Source organism: Microcebus murinus, chromosome 15 (genome assembly GCF_040939455.1).
Source record: "Microcebus murinus isolate Inina chromosome 15, M.murinus_Inina_mat1.0, whole genome shotgun sequence".
Lineage (NCBI taxonomy): Eukaryota > Metazoa > Chordata > Mammalia > Primates > Cheirogaleidae > Microcebus > Microcebus murinus.
Genome location: NC_134118.1, coordinates 2,197,256 through 2,215,422, shown reverse-complemented (window position 1 = coordinate 2,215,422; position 18,167 = coordinate 2,197,256). Strand labels below are relative to the sequence as shown.

The window sequence follows — 18,167 nt, the reverse complement described above, 5'->3', positions numbered from 1 at the left end:
CCTCTCATAATTGATATGTCTATTGTATTTACCCCTAAAGTATAAGCTTTGGGCATATATATTGAATGTTGACATATAAATAAAATCTCACTAATAATTTTTATGCATACTTATTATTCCCAACAATAACCTTATCAAAATTACATTTTGGGGGGATGAAGGTTATGAATGTATATGGTATCAGTCCTATATGCAAACTCCTTAGACTTATAGCAGTTTTCTGGACATCTGCCAGTTTAAGATTTTAGGTTGAACATGTAATTTCAAATATCAAGAACCAGGCAAAGACATTCTTAGAAAAGACTACATACCAATGTCTCTTTTGAATAATGCAAAAATCCTAAGACTGAATCAAGCAACATATAAAAAGGATTATACACTATGATCAAGTGGGATTTATCTCAGATTTATCTGAAATTCAGGGTGGGTTTCACTTACAAATTTGACTAATGTAATACAGCATATCTGTAGAACTGACCAAAAAAATGACATAATCATCTCAGTAGATGCAGAAAAAATTAGACATTAGAAAAAAATCTAATACCCATTCCTGATAATAGTCAACAAACTAGGACTAGAACTTCCTTAACCTGAAAAAGGGCATCTATGAAAAACTCACAGCTAACATCATACTTAATAGTGAAAGACTGGGTGTTTTCATTCCAGGGTAAGAAAAGAGAAGGTTACGGGCTCTCTCCACTTGTATTTAACATTGCATGGAGGTTCTAGCCAGTGTGATAGGCAAGAAAAAAAAAAACAATTAAAGACATCCACATTGGAAAGGAAGAAGTAAACTGTCTCTATTTGGAGATGACTTGATCCTCCGTTATATAGAGATGATCCTGAGGAATACAGTAAAAATTATTACAGCTGATAAGTTCAACAGTGATTCAGGGTACAAGATCAATATAAAAATCATTTGTATCTTTACACATTGTCAATGGCAAATAAACACATGAAAATATTAACCATCAGAGAAATGCAAATCAAAACCACAATGAGATGCTATTTCACACCTACTACGAAGACTACAGTCGAAAAGACAGTACTAAATGTTGGTTAGGATGTGGAGAAATTGGAACTCTCCTGTGCAGGTGGTGTGAATGTCAAGTGATGTTTGGAAAAGAGACTGGCAGTTGCTCACAGGTTAAATGTAGGGTTACCATGTAATTCAGCAAGTCCATCCCTAGGTATATGCTACAAAAAATATTCAAATATATATGTACACAAAAACCTATACATGAATGTTCATAGCATCATTATTCATAATAGCCAAAAGATAGAAACAACACAAATGTCCATCTACTGATGACTGTTTAAGTATAATGTGATATATCCATACAATGAAATATTCAGCCAAAAAAAAAAAAAAGAGAATGAAGTACTTATTCACGCTACAACATGGATGAACTTTGAAAACATTGTGTTAAATTTTTAAAAAGCCAGTTAGTAAAGACCACATATTATATGATTCCATTTATATAGAATAGGCAAGTCTATAGATACAGAAAGCTCAATAGTGGTTATCTAGGGTTGGAGGTTTGGGGAGAAATGACTAGTGACTGCTAAAAAAGGTATAGGGTTCCCTTGTGGAGTGATAAAAATGTTCTGAGATTGAGTTGATGGTTGCTCAACTCTTGAGTGTACTAAAAACCATTGAATTGTACATGTTCATTGGGTGAATTATGTGATAAGTGAATTTTCGTAGCATAAAACTGCTACCAAAAAAATAGACATACCTCTCTACCATTTTATTATATTAAACTATGTATGTTTAGATATGAGTTGGATCATGGAATTAGTCAAGTTTTCTTCTAAAATCATTATGGTAAACCTTAAAATTTAAGGCATATTATTATATGTCAGACTGTTGGTAGTAGATACAGAGGAGAAAATAAATACTAGTAGCTACTTGGAGAAAATAAAAGTTATACAAAACTATAGCTGAAGATTTAATGAGGAAACAAAAAATGTAAAGAATTTTATAGATGGCAAGCAGGGTAGGGAAGGCTGAGGATAGCAGGAAACATATTTTCCATTAAGTTAAATTCTTAAAATTTAAAATTATTTTTATTTTTAAAAAATGAAAAAAGAGATTAACTTAATTCTTTATCAAGTGTATCTGTAGCATAAGCAGTTATCTTCAGTAGTGTCGAATGGTCACAATATGGCCCAATTTTAGATTTAGATTTTTTGGAAATGTAAGAATACCCCTTTTAAATCTTAAATCTGAGACCTAAAGTTTGATGTAATAATGGTGTGTGTGCACTTTGCACATAACCTCTTAACTCTGTGCATTGCCCATGAGTGTATCTATTCATCCTGTTCTCTGTGTCTGATAGACTTTACCTCAACTCCCCATCCTTGTAAGTCTAAACTCTATTGTTTCACATAGTCTAAGTTAACATACAAACTATTCAGTTCTCACAAAATTGTTTCCAGGTCACCCAAATGGTAAGTAACAAGTCATTTTCTACCTAAACTATATTTTATTTGTACCTTTCTTCTTATTGCTGTTTTTGAAAATAACATTCCCACTTGTTTTAAAGCCAGTGTTCTCTTTCTTTTATGGGGTGTAATATCTATGTCTAACTCACCTTTATATTCATTCCATTGCCAGTGTCTTTTATAAAGTTGTACTCAACAAATATTTAAGGAATGAATACATGAATGAATGAATGAGTCGGCACAATAAACAGCCAAAGATGTATTATGTTACTATTGTATTATTTTATTACAATGTTTCAATATGTTCATGTAGTTTCTTTCCTGACTATTTGGAAAAGGAATTGCAGATTTTTTATCTAGACTGTCCTAGACCAGACCTGTTTTGGATTAACAGTATTTCCAGATTATAGATATTTTAACTGTAAAACAGCATGACTAAGTTTGAAAAAAAAGTTTTAACATGGTAACACATGCACACGTGGCGATTGTAACCTGTCAGAATGGGAATTTCCGAGGCCCTTTGCCACAGCTTTATCAGGAATACCAGCATATATGTTTATATTTACTTATTTAACCTTCAGTGGGGTCTGGATCAAGCATCCCTTATTATATTTTAAGTCAAACGTGGGAATATTTGAACTTAAATGATATGATGAGTTATTATGATAGCCTCATTCTATTTAGAACAGCTTTTTTGTCACTATGTGAATTGAAATCGGGTAAAACATCATTACTGAATTAATAATTTGGAAACAAAAGACTGGATTTTACAGTTTTTTTGGATTTTTGAGTTGTAGATGAGAGATTTTGAACTGTATTTCCTTATAACTAGTACGTGCTTAATATAATCATGTAACAGATTATATTTAGTTTGACTTGAACTAATATTTGAATTTGATCAAAATCAAATTCATACCAATTAAATGTATTTTTAATCCACCAACAATTAACTGGTTGTGCCTTCAGCAATGTGTTGTTTTTAGGCAGTTGTCACAATACCTTCTATAAGATTGCATTTTAGAGTTTTTCTTATTTCTTTTATTTTGGGTAAATTGAGAAGACATGTACTACATATTTATTGCTTTGTTAATATATGAAAATTCAGTTTTATAAAATTTCCAATTATTCATTGCTAGTATTTAGAAATAAAATAGTCTTTTTTTGTACATCTGGTCTAGTTTAGTGTTACCCTGCTAAATTTAGGTGTTAGTTCTAATAAGATTTTGGAAATTACTTAGGATATTTTGCATACATAACCATAGTCATGTTGTGTGGAAATAAACACAAATTTTACTTCTTCCTTGCCAATCTGTATGACATTAACTTATTAATTATATTATTATTATTACATTGGCTAGTGCGTCTAATACAATGCTGAATCAAGATTATTAAAGAAGTTGGATGTCTTTGCTTCATTTTTGAAGCAAAGTGTAAAATTGTTCAGCTTTTTACCTTTTTGATGTAAGGCTTTTTGTTTCACCTTTTTGATGTTCATTGTTGTCACTACCAAGTTGAAAGATTCCTTTCAATTTCTAGTTTGCAGATAACTTTTTTTTTTTTTTTTTTTTTTTTTTTGAGACAGTCTCACTTTGTTGCCCGGGCTAGAGTGAGTGCCGTGGCGTCAGCCTAGCTCGCAGCAACCTCAATCTCCTGGGCTCGAGTGATCCTTCTGCCTCAGCCTCCCGGGTAGCTGGGACTACAGGCATGCGCCACCATGCCCGGCTAATTTTTTTTATATATATATATCAGTTGGCCAATTAATTTCTTTCTATTTATAGTAGAGACGGGGTCTTGCTCTTGCTCAGGCTGGTTTTGAACTCCTGACCTTGAGCAATCCGCCCGCCTCGGCCTCCCAAGAGCTAGGATTACAGGCGTGAGCCACAGCGCCCGGCCCTGCAGATAACTTTTTAAAAATCATGAATGGGTATTGAATTTTCTCCGATTTCTTTTCTGCATCTATTAAGATTATTGTATGTTTTTACCTTTAGTCTGTTCAAATGGTGGATTAGATTGACTGATGTTAAACTTACCTTACATTCCTGGGATAAATCCCACCTTGTCCTGATGCAGTATCCTTGTTATTATATTATGGATTCAATATGGTAATAATATTTGTTTAGGATTTGTTGAGAATATATTCATCAGGGATTTTGGTTAAATGGAAAAATCCAGACATAAAGAATTCATAAGTGTTAAGTTACGTACAGTTCTGAGTATCTTGATGAAATCTCCTGTCCCTCTCTGTCCCATCTTACAATGTCTTGTTTTGGTTATGCTGGCCTCATAACAGAAATTGGGAAATGTTCCTTCATCCTCTTCTTTCTGAAATAATTGGTATAATATTTATATTATTCCTTCCATATACGTTATTTAGAATTCACTGATAAAGCCATTCAGCCTTGGATATTGTTTTTCATTTGAAATTTTGTGTGTGCATGTGTGTGTAAGGGTGAAGGTTGTTTACTGTGAGTTAAATTTAGTAGATATAGGGCTATTTAAGAATTTTTTTTTCTTGAATAAGCCTTGGTAAATTGTGGCTTTTAAGACATTTTACATTTTTTTCTAGTTGTCAAATTTATTAGAATATAGTTAGTTATAATATTTCTTTATCTTTAATATTTATAGGATTTATAGATAATTTGCCATATTTCATTCCTGATATTGATAATTTTGTATCGTCTTTTTTTCTCTTGCCCAGTTCTGATAAATGTTTATCAGTTTTATTCATCTTTTCAACATATTAGCTTTGGCTTTATTGGTTTTTCTCTGTTGTTTGTTTCTTTTCCAGTTCATTAATTTCAGCTCTTTATTTCTTTCCATCTACTTAGATATTAAATTGTCCTTTTTCTAGCTTTTTAAGGTATAAACTTAGATTATATATTTAGGTCTTTCTGCTCTTTCTATATAGCATTTAAACTATAAATTAACCACTCAGCACTGCTTTTGCTGATTCAAAATTTGGATGCAGTGTGTTGTAATTTTCAATCAATTTAAAATATATTCTAATTTCTCTGGTGATTTCTTCTTTCACCCAAGGTTTACTTTGAAATGTGCTTTTTACTTTTCCAAATATTGGTGTATTTTTAGAAATTCTTATTGTTTCATATTTTAATTCTATTGTGATTAGAGAATATTTTCTTTGTATTTTGAACCTTTTAAATTTATTAAACTTGGTTTTTGTCCACCCCTAGGCTATCTTATTACATGAGCATTTTGAAAAGAATGTACAATCTTCTGCTCATAGACATGGTGTTTATTGAATGTCCATTAGTCCAAATTAGTTGATAGTATTAATTTTTCAGTGATATCCTGCTCTCTTGTTTTAGCAATTACTGAGAAAACAGTATTAAAATATGCAATAATGACTCTGAAGTTTATTATTTCTCCTTTTAGTTGTGACAGTTTTTTCTTTTGTAGCTCTATTATTATTAGGTGTATGCACATTTAGGATTATAAAGCCTTCTTAAGTAATTGACCAGTTTTTCATTGTGTTAGATCCCTCTTTATTTCTGGAAATACTCCTTGATTATTCTCTGTTCTTTGTTTCTTACCTGGATAATTGCTTGGTTTTTACTGTTTGCTATTATTATGAGCACCTTGCTTTCTTTTTCTTTTGTAACTAATAGAGTTTGTCTTTTATAGCAGCTTTACATATACAGAAACATTGAGCAGACAGTAAAGAGCTCTCATATGCACCTCCTGTCTCTGATAAATTCCCCTGTTATTAACATTACATCAGTATAGTGTACTTGTTACAGTTAAGGAACCAATATTGATTAGCTAAAGTCCATGGTTTATATTGTTTCACTCTTTGTGTTATACAGTTGTGTGTACTTTCATAAATACATAATGTCAGGTATCAGCCATTATAGTATCATACATAATAGTTTGTCTAACCTAAAAATATCGTATGCTTCATCTTTTTATTTCTTCCCCATCTCCTCTCAACCCTTGGCAACCACTCTTTTTACCATCTCTATAGTTTTGTTTTTTCCAGAACGTCATGTAATAGAAATCATACCATATGCAGTTTTTTCAGACTGACTTCTTTCACCAAGCATTATGTATTTAAGATTCCTCCTTATCTTTTTATGGCTTAATAGCTGATTGCTTTTTATTGATGAATAATGTTCCATTGTGTGGATATACCATTGTTTATCCATTCATCTATAGAGGGTCATCTTTTTTGCTCCCTGTTTTTGGTTATTATGAATAAATCTCTATAAATATACTTGGGAAAGTTTTGATGTGGACATAAGTTTTCAACTCAGTTGGATAAGGACGTACAGGATACTTTGTTTTGCTTTCTGAGAAATTGCCAACCATTCCTTCTTGTGATGTTTTTATCTAGTTTTGGCATTAGGACAACCCTGGCCTCAGAATAAGTAAAGAAGTGTTCCCTCTGCTTTTATTTTCTAGGAGAGATTATAGTGAATTATTAAAATTTCTTCCTTAAATGTTTGGCAAAATTTGCCAATGAAGCCATTTGGGCTTTGTGCTCCCTGTTTTGGAAGGTTACTGATTATTGATTCAGTTTCTTTAAGAGATACAGGCCTAGTCAGATATTTCTCCTTGTGTGTGTTTTGGTAGCTTATGTCTTAAAGGATCGGTACATTTCATCTGAGTTATATTTATGGGCATAGAGTTGCTCATAATAGTCACTTACTACCTTTTCATTTATGATGTTACTAATTTGTGTCTTCTCTCTGTTTTTCTTGGTTAGCCTGGCTAGAGGTTTATCAATCTTACTGACCTTTTCAAAGAACCAGCTCCTGATGTTATTGATTTTTGTATATTGGTTTTCTGTTTTCCATTTCATTGATTTGTGCTGTAGTTTTTATTATAGTAGTCCCTCTTTTATCCTGTGGTTTCATGTTGTGAGGTTTTAGTTACCCATGGTCAACCAAGGTCCAAAAAAATTAAATGGAAAAATCCAGACATAAAGAATTCACAAGTGTTAAGTTGCGTACAGTTCTGAGTATCTTGATGAAATCTCCTGTCCCTCTCTGTCCCATCCAGGATGTGAATCATCCCTTCATCCAGTACCTCCATAAGTAACCTGTAATTACTACCACTTGTTAATTATTTAGTAGCCCTATTGGTTATCAGATTGACTGTTGTTGGCATCACAGTGCTTATATTCAAGTAACCCTTATTTTACTTAATAATGGCCCCAAAGTGCAAGAGTGGTGATGCTAGCAATTCGGATGTCCCAAAGAGAAACCAAGCTGTAAAGAACTTCTTTTAAATGAAAAGGTGAAAGTTCTTATCTGAATAAGGAAAGAAAAAAATTGTAAGCTGATGTTGGTAAGATCTATGGTGAGAATAAATCTTATGTTCTTGAAATTTGAAGAAGGAAAAAGAAATTTGTTCTAGTTTGGCTGGCTGTCGCACCTCAAACTGCAAAAGATTTTAAAGCTACAGTGTCTGGTAAGTACTTAGTTAAGACAGAAAAGGCATTAAAGTTTGTGGGTGGAAGACATGAACAAAAATGTGTTCCAGTTGAGATAGGTTGGGTTCAGTACTACCTGCTGTTTCAGGCATCCACTGTGGGTATTGGAACATATCCCCTGTAGAACCCTGCAGATAAGGGAGGGGATACTGTATTTCCTTTATTTTGCTTTACGTTTATAGAGCCCTTCTTTCTCTAGTTTCCTAAGGTTGAAGCCTAGATTATTGATTTTAGATCTTTCCTCTTTCCTAATATTGCTTTCAGTGCTATGCATTTTCTTCTAAGCACTGCTTTCCCTCCATTACACATTTGGATAAATTATACATTTATTAAATTAATTATACATTATTTAATTATATTTTTATTTTCAGTAGTTCAAAATACTTTAAAGATTTCTCTTGGTACTTCTCTGACCTGTTTGTTAATAGAAGTACGCTGTTTAATCTCCACATATTTTCTAAATTTAATTCCATTGTGATCTGAAAGCACATTTTAATTTCTGTTCTTTTAAATTAGCTAACATATATGTTATGGCCCCAGATGTTGTATTTTATTGCTCTTGGGATGAAGTAGTTTGTAAATGTCAATTAGATCGTTTTAGTTGATTGATGGTGTTTACTTCAACTATATCGTTACTGATTTTCTGCCTATTGGATCTACCAATTACTAATAGAGAGGTGTGTATAGTCTCTATCTCTAATAGTAGTTCTGTGTATTTCTTCTTGCATTATCAGTTCATTCCTGATGAATTTGTCACTCTTTTTTTGGGTACATACTCATTGAGAATTATTATGTCTTTCTAAAAAATTGTCCCTTTTATCATTATGTAATACCTCTTTATTCCTGATAATTTACTTTGTTCTCTCTCAGATTAATATACCTACTACAGCTTTTTTTTTTGTATTAGTGTTAGCATGATATATCTTTCTCCATTCCTTTAATTTTAATCTATCTGTGTCTTTTAGTGAGTTTCTTGTGGACAAGATATAGTTGGGTCTTGTTTTTTATCCACTCTGTCACTCTGTCTTGTAATTTAGACCATTCACATTTAATGTGATTATTGATAGTTGGGTTAATATCAACTACATTCATATCTTTTTTCTATTATTTATATTTTGTTTCTTGTTTTTCATCTTCCCTCTCTTCTTGCCTTCTCTGGTTTTCATAGAGCATTTTATGATTCCATTTTTTCTCTTCTATTAGAATACCAGATACTTTTTAAAAAAAATTTTAGTGGTTGCCTAAAGTTTGCAATTTACAACTAATCTAAGTCCACTTTTAAACAACACTATACTGCTTCACAGGTGATTCGTTACCTTAGAGTATTTCCAATTCACCCCTTCCATCTCTTGTAACACTGCTGTCATTCATTTCACTTATCCATATACTATAATCACCTCATATGTTATCATTATTACCTTGAACAGTTATCTATTTAATCAATTAAGAATAAGAAAAAATTTATTTTACCTTCATTTATCCCTTCTCTAACAATCTCTTGCTATATGTCACAGCCATATCATCCTCACATGCAGTCTTTTGCTATATGAATCTAACTTTCTGACCTATATAATTTTCCTTCTTTGAAGAATTTCTTATAACGTTTCTTACCAGGCAAGTCTCACAGCAACAAACTCCCTCAGTTTTGTTTGTCTGAGAAAGTCTTTATTTTTCTTTTTGAGAAATAATTTTGCTGCATATAAAATTATAGGTTTGGGTTTTTTCTTCTTCCAATACTTTAAATATTTTCACTTAATTCTCTTTTTCTTCTCCTGATTTCTGAGAAGACATGAAACTTCTTTTAAGATTTTCTCTTTGTCTTTGGTTTTCTGCAGTTGGAATATGATATGCCTACATATAATTTTTTTGGTATTTGTCCTCTCTGATAAATGAGTGTCCTTAATTTTTGGTTTGGTATTTGTCCTTGAGGTTGGAAAGTATTCAGCCATTATTACTTCAAATATTTCTTCCACTTCTTCCTTTCCTCTTTTTCCTTCTAGTATTATATATAGGTTATACCTTTTGTAATGGTCTTACAGTTCTTAGAAATTCTATTTCATTACTTTCATTCTCTTTCCTCTTTGCATTTCATTTTGTGATGTTTCTATTGATACATCTTCAAGCTCACTGACTCTTTCTATAGGTGTGTCAAGGGCATTCCTCATTCGAGTCACGGTATTTTTTTTTTTTTCCATCTCTCTTCTTTCATTACCCATCTGTTCTTATGTGTTGTCTACTTTTTCCATTAAGGGCCCTTAATATATTAATCATAGTTATTTTAACTTCACTATCTGCTAATTCAAAAATCTGTGTCATATGTGAATCTGCTCCCAATGCTTGCTTTGTCTTTTTAGATGGTGTTTTTTCTTGCTTTTTTTAATGCCTTGAAAGTTGGACATGCCATATCAAGTATTAGGAACTGAGATAGTAGGCTTTTAGTGTGAGGTTTTATGTTAATCTGATTGTGAGCTGTGCTTTGTTTGGTATTTGCTGTAGCTGTGGGTACCAGAGGCTTTAGTTTCCTCTAGTTTACTTGTGATGTTGTGGTCCCCCCACCCCCAACATCACCTACTGTCTTTGAGATTCTCTGAGAACTCTTTCCTAAATAGAGTCTATGGCTTTCTGCACTCCCAATTATAATCACTCTTACTATACTGAAACCCTGTTGATGATAATGTGTTGTGGAAGGGAAGCTTTCTATAATATTAAATCTCTTTCTTTCTTTCTTTCTTTTTTTTTTTTCTTTCTAAAATGGGGCTGAGTTCCTGGCCTGTGTCCTTCAGAAGTGTTTCTTAGCATTTCTTTTTTCTCTTTCATAGGAGACAGGAAAGATAGTTAGGGCTGAAGTTGAATGTTTTCTCTTGCCCTAGGTGAGATAAAGCTCTGTTGAAGTACTTTCTCTGAGAAGACAAGTTTTTGTTTTGGAGACCAGAACACTTTTCATGTATTTCAAAATGTTTCCACTGTTTCCCTCCCTCTAACTAAATTGGGGGTGAGTGGAGGTCCTCTGATCTTCACTTTGCGAATCTCTTAGAGTTCCTGAAGGTAAATTCCTCAAAAGTGTGGGGATCCCTGTGAGACAGATCCCAGGACTTTTTAATTTCTAAGCTAGTCTATACTCAGCCTCCAGTAACTTGCCAAGGTTACCATTTACAGTTTCTTATAAGTTTCTGGCTCTAGTGTTTCTCATTCAGGTAAGCTAATTTCAACTGTACTTTTCTTATTTACCCACATCTTTATCACTTCTGACATTATTCATTTCTTTGCATAGATGCAAATCAAATTTCTAATTTCCAATTGATATAGTTTTCATTTAGTCTGAACATTTGCATTTCATGTAGTTTCTGTCTCCTCTCAATGAATTTTCTCAGCTCTTGTTTGTCTGAACCAAGTCTTTTCTTCATTTTTGAAGGTTATTTTCTGTGGGCATAGGATGCTAGTGACTTTTAGCACTATAACAATCTTTTTGCTTATATTCTGTTTTACATCATTTCTGACAAGTAATCTCCAGTCATGCTTATCTTTATTTCCGTATAGGTCTTTTTCCCCTCTGTTTTTAACATTTTCTCGATATCACTAATTTCTAGTAATTTGATTATGATGTGCCATGTGTTTTTCATGGTTTTATCCTGCTCAAGGTTCATTAGGTTTCTTGGAGCAGAAGGATTAAAGTCTGTATCAAATTATGACAGTTTTCAACTATTATATCTCCAAGTATTTTTCTTTAATTTTAATAACATGTATGTTAGACCACTTGATATTTTCCACTGATCATTGAGGCTATGTTCAAAATAAATATAAGCAATCTCCTTTGGAGAGTACATTAACATATTTTCTGGTACTCTGTAGAATTCTGCTGATAGAGTTGAAGACCACATTCTTAATTCACATAATTATTAGCAGCTTTTATCACATTCTAATAGTCATTTTCCCTTTTTATTTTTAGTATCTTATCTTTACCAATTTTCTTCTTCATTTCTAATTTTTGAGTTCAGGTTAAATCTCTGCTGCTGGATATCTCTTTCTTACCAGTTGGTGCTGCTTTTGAATGCATCAATGCCCTTTATAAGAACTTCACTGTCCTTTGAATTAAATCCAAGATTCCCAGGTTTAACTTAAGGTCTCTTTAAATCCTATTGGATTATATTTACTCCCTCCCCCTTCTTACTTTTCTTCTCTTTCCTGCTTTCCTTCTTTCTTTGGGTTCCTTGTCTTGGTTCATACTTAACACCTCTGTTAGAAGAAGAGAGAGGTCAGGTAGAGTTTCTTTTCCTTTCTGCCTTTCAAAGCCCTTTTAAGGCTTATCTGCTTCATTAACTATTCTTTTTTTCAAGAACACAAAAATTAGAATTCCTTTTGTAATATTAGTACCAGAAAATCCTCTGAATCATCCTTAGTTATGAGTTATTTTTACTTTTCTTAAAATGTGGAAGGTAGAAAAATAGCTTCATTTATGCTACTATTTCAAGAGTTAAAACTTCCTATACTCAATGACAGGGATCCCTCTTTATATTTGGACATCTGTGTGATGTCATTTATTTGGGTATGGGCCAGTAATTACTCTGATTGGGAATGTTCTGCTCATTTTCTTCATTGTGGACCCTGATTAATATATACATTTACCTTCACCTCGTCTCTTAATGTGATGAAGACTCCCCCAATATGTTTTTTAATAATCATTTAGAACATTTTGAAAGAATTCACTGAGGTGACACAATCCTTGGAAGTCTGGTGATTGCCTTCTTGTTTTAATTGTGATGTTCTGTGTCTATATATATTCATGAGCTTTGTAAACCTGCTGGTTTCTGCAGATGCTTTTAAAGTTACCAGGGACAACAAAATGGAATGTTTTTTTTTAAATTAAAAAAAATGAATTGTGGAAATTCAGACAGTTGAGTGGGGGAAAATGCTATTTATTATCCAATTTATTTATTTACCCAGTCCCAGCCTTTAGCTAATGTATGAGCTCTTTTAGCTATCCACACAATAAGTTACCAGGGTACTGTTTAAAATGAATGATAACAAACAGGATTGAAAGGTTTTCTGTGCACATATCTAACATATTTGTGAAACAGATCCTTCTACCTATTTAAAAGCATATCTCTGTGGCATTGTGAAAAATTTCTGAGGCTTCAAGTTGGGAGTCTTGGATTCTAGTCTGGCTTTGCCAGCAATTTGTTACAGGACCTAAGATCTCTGAAGTGTAGTTTTCTAAGCCAGTGCTCCCAAATCTGGCCATACATCTAAAGATAATGTTCTCCAGCCCAACTCCTCGAGTGTCTGATTTCATAGGTCTATTGTGGGACTTGTAAAGTTATATGAATAAGCAGTCACCTAAGTAGAGCCCATGTCACTGTTGAGAGTTGGCAGGTCATTTCTTCTGATGGCTTTGAGTGTCAGTGAGGAAATACAGAGTGTAGAGTCCTCAGGATGAGTGATGTGCTTATGGGAGTTTAGTTGGGGAGCAGAAAGCCCAAAATGTATTCCCAAATGTGACTGGTCAATCAAGAAGTGGAATTAAATACAAAATTAACCACTTTTCTCCTTTAAATTAGAATAAAAATACTAAATGGATTGGCATAAACATTAAATAAAATGCTGGGTATAAAATAATGGCAATAATAACATTTCTGTCTTATGAAGAAATTACATCTTACGTCCTGATTTTATTTTTACAAATGTGGTTACTGGAGCTACAACTTGCTTTTCATATAGCTGTTTTTACAGTGGATAAGACAGAAAGTAGAAGCCAAATCACAAAACCAGAAAATGAGTGGCCTGTTTGGGTATCTAAGAAACTAGATGAATGCCTTGGAGCACGTGCCTTGAAGGTGAAAGAACCACAGCAGGGCTCATAGGAGAAGCATGAAGCATTAGTCAATCTCTGAGATTCATTTAAGATGTAAAATAGTTTGGTCTTTTTTTCTAAATGAGTCATTTTCTACAACCCTGGCCTATAGTTATGGCTTGAGAAAATGCAAGCTAAGTTCCTTAATATTTAGTCCATTGTCTACAACAATGCCTCTCTTTTTGCCCGGCAATATAAAATATTAGCATTTCCATCACTCATCAACAATCTCAGTAATAAACTGGCAGTTGTTCAGCTCAGGAGTTAGAAAAGCTGAGTGGTATTTGAAAGAAGTAGTCAGAGGACACATTGATGATTCTACCCACTCAATCAGCAAGTCCCAAAGTGCATTCCATAACATATTAACTGCACAGTTAAGGAAGAAGAAAGTGTCATAATTAGGAATGTGTGAAAACTATTGGTTGAAATAGCTACAAATCAAAACTGTATTTTTTCATTTTTTATCAAAATCAATATAAGAAACAATCATAATAGGAACATATTATATTCATTAAAGTGGTGTTAAAAATAGTTTTCTACTGAAATTTATTGCCAAGAAAATGTTTCTGTCTTATGAAGAAATGATATCCTCTCAGTCAAATGATGAGAAAGATGGTATGGTTTCTAATCTATTATTATATTTCATTTCTAAAGTATTTTGTATGTGAATAGAGAAAATTACAAATATTTTTTAGAAAAAGTAATTTGGAAGTAAATGGAGAATTATAAATTTTATAATATTCTGAAGTTAAAATAATAAAATGAGGTCATAGTATATATTTTTATAATAAATGGTGATAAGCATTTAAGTTTTGATACTTAGTTTACAGATGACCCCAAAAAGAATTTGTGTACCCAGATACCCAAGAAATGGTAATATACCTATTGGCACAGCTGATTTAACTGCTGTCCTGAGAATCCTGCCATTATTTGAACATCCCTACTCCCCCCCCAACAATATAACACTTTATTGAATCATCCACTCAATGTTGAAGAGCTCCAAGATTATTTTTCACAGTGCAAAAGACCTTACACTTCAGAAGCCACCAAATAAAATCAAGATCTACAATGGGAAATATAATCAAAATGTTTGCTCCTCATAATATTCTTTAATTAAGAAAAAATTACTTTCTTTTTGTTTACTAGAACACAACATACCTAGCCCCAAACATACCAAATTTATCAGGCTTTTTCTGTGCCTACAACAATACACAAAGACATATTTGCATCTCTATGGGTTTGGGTTTTATTTTAATGGCATTATACTGTATAATTACTCAGCTTCCTTTTTTTCACATTGCTGTCTACTGTGTGCATGGCTCAAGGTTGATCACACAGGGATCACACATGCTTCCTTAATATCCCTGGTTAGAATAAATTATGATTTATTCATTCAGCTATCACCTATTAACAGACATTCCAGTTTTTAGGTTTTTTCCTCTTATAAACATTGCTACAATAAACATTTTTTTGTGAACATAAATATATGTATATAAAAAAGAGAAATCCAAGTAAACTTGAGAACATGGTAAGGAAACAGTATCAAGCTGTGTAATATTCTCGAATGTGAAAGAAAAAACTGGAAGTAGCAAGAGGAAATTAGTTGACTTAAAGGCTAAATTTCTACAGAATGTTTCATTATAAATAACTGCAGGGATAATGTTCTCCAGAGATGCACATGCTTACAACTGTAGAAGAATATCATTTCTAATGAGGGGAAGACTCATAGTGTGTTATAATAGCATCATAATATTTGCTTTTGGTCCTGTTCATTCTGTAACACACTTTGTATTCCCCCCCCACACACACACACACACAAACAAAAAACAAAAAGAAAGCTCTTCAGGGTATGGTTTCATGGGATAATTGCATGCTTAACGGAATCTGAGACACTTCCTTGCATTTCATGCCTTAAAGCTATGGAAGAATGAGATTTTTACACAATTATTCTATTCCATCAAAACCTGCTCAAATCAGTCTGCTTTAGAGTAATTTGTTATTTTCTGTTGTATTTATAAGGGTACAAAGAGTACTCTGTGTGCAATTATCTTATGGCACTTTTTCTGTATTTCTAGAAAAAAATTGTAAGAAAGAAAATTATACAACAGATTGGTATTTTCTTTCTACATAAAGTATATACTAAGGATATTACTCAAAACACTCCTGCATTTGAGGGTAAAGTATTTGAAAATAGCTCTCCTAATTGCTCTGAACACTATGATTGCAAAATTTCATGTACTTTATGTTCATGTAAATTAAAGGGCAGAGTATTATAAAGTAATTTTGTGATGACTGATTTATTTGGGGGAAAAGCTAAATACCCTCTTAGATTATTGGTAATAGAATAGAAAAGGAGGTAGAAATTATTGATAGGGGGACACAGGAGAATGATGTTTAAAAATGTGTTTTCAGTTAATATAGAGTATATATGTAAATAAAACAATAGTATTACCTATCAAGTAAAAATTGTTTTCTTTTAATTTATTCTTTTCTCTTATTTTTAATTCTGTTTTGTTTAAGCAATAAATAAAAATCGCTAAGAAATGTGTAGTAACTATGAGCAGAGATTTAGAACTCAGCTGTTTTTCCATCATCCCTGAAACCAATGGATTTGATGTTTTCTGGTTTTTCAACTGTGTGAATGTTGGGGAGGTTGTTCAGGTGGAGGCAGCTGGACATAGACATTCTTTCTTGTGTGGGGCTCAGAAGCTGGTTGAGTTAGAGATGACTATTTAGAGATAGTGTATTAATAGTAACTGAATATTAAGGAATCAGTCTGTTAAGAGTGAGTTCTGTGGTGGGGAAAAAGCTAGCCTTTGGGAACACCAAGAGTTAAGGGTGTTCAGGGTGAAAAGAGCCTATTTAGGAGTGGTCAGAGAAGTAGGAAGAGAATTAGGAGTTGGTTGTGTACAGAAACCAAGGGAAGTGAGTGTATGTCAAGCATGGTGCACTCTTCTTGAGTCAAATGCAGTGAGGAGTACCAAGCATTGTGGGGTTGAGGACCCAGCGAAGAGTGGAAGCCATACATCTGAAGTGTGTGCCATTGGTGTACCTCTGTGGTTTTCTCCATGAGGTTACACACTGGGTTTAGGAATGGAGAAGGCAAATAGGTTAGGTCATGTTGAATTAATGGAAGATCAAGAAGGTGAGGGATTTGTCTTGATAGAGTGAGTCAAGTGGCAGACTATATGAGATATAGGCTTTTCTTGGTTGTACCAAGATTTCTGATAGAAAATGAGCCAACAAAAACTAAAACCGTTAAAACTACATTTCACATATCAAAATGTCAATTGATTTAGGATGTAACTGCAGTCTCTGTCCATTCAGGACACATAAATTTGTCTCTCGTTTTTCCCTTATAAAGTTGAAATCATAAAGGGGCATTGTTTTCTGAGGAGTAAGTGGCCATTATGGATTGGTTCTAAGTAGAATTTTCTTGCCTCTGGCTTGGACCATACAGTTGAATTCCCTGAATCCTAGTGATACTTAATATCTTGCATGAGGCCTTTCATTTTGAAGTAATTTAAAACCTTACTAATCCAAGCCCCGTTGAGTCAGGATTTGAGCTATTCCAGACACAAGCCTTATTAAAACTCACCATAGCAGTCTCTGAAAAAGTTCCACTAAGCAAACTAATAGGGCAAACAAGATTTTAGCAAGAATGTTGAAACTACTTAAAACAGGACTTTGTTTATAAGCACCCTTAAGTACTTCTTAAGTACTTGAGAAGCTCTCACTTACTTATAACTATCTATATACTCATTGCAAATCACCCTTATCTAGCTATTAAATCTATGTATTGATACTGCGTAAGGTTTTATTAGTTGAATTCAGTTGCTCTATTTTATAGACAGTTTTCAGCAGCTCGTGTCAAACATTAGCTCAAGTAATTTTCTAAAGAGCAGTATTAAATCTGAACATCAGAAAACCACTTAAAACATGCTTAAAATTAGGGTCTCTGTACTCTCTGCTACTTTATCCTATCCTCCTCATTTCTATCATTTTTCCTCTCTCCCCACGCAATTTTAAGAAATGTCAGTGGGTAGAATGTTCAGGATTTCTTGCCTGTTTTTAGACTGATAGTACCAGAATTATAGAAGTTTGGTATAAACTACCAGAAGGCGTCAGTTAGTAAGAGTAACAGACCAAGCCAGAGGGAAGAGTCTTTGTATCAAGTCCGCTGTGTCGAGCAGATCATGGGCTTATCAAGAGTCCCTGGTAAAATTTCTGATATCATCTACAAGTGAGAAAACCTTTTATTTTTTGACTTAGCTGATACTATAGTAAATTACTAAGTAAATTATAAAATTCAAAAAAGGGCTAAAATTGTTCTCAAATTTTGAGTCTTTTCGAAGTAGTGACAGGTAGCTGTTTTATGGTGAGGGATAGTAAATAGTGGCCTCTTGCTGGCCTCTGTAA

The 18,167-nt window shown here is 33.1% G+C and overlaps 1 protein-coding gene and 1 long non-coding RNA gene across 5 annotated transcripts in view; one reads left to right on the top strand and one right to left on the bottom strand.

Annotated features, from left to right (window-relative positions):
- Positions 1-18,167, top strand: part of GMDS (GDP-mannose 4,6-dehydratase) — a 638,941-nt gene that overhangs the window by 240,891 nt on the left and 379,883 nt on the right. The window lies entirely within an intron of this gene.
- LOC105873497 (uncharacterized) overlaps positions 1-18,167 on the bottom strand; it is a 113,491-nt gene that overhangs the window by 90,527 nt on the left and 4,797 nt on the right. For both annotated transcript variants that reach the window (XR_001155069.2, XR_001155070.2), the window contains exon 2: positions 4,654-4,770. This is a non-coding gene — a long non-coding RNA (uncharacterized LOC105873497). The remainder of the gene's footprint in view (positions 1-4,653; positions 4,771-18,167) is intronic.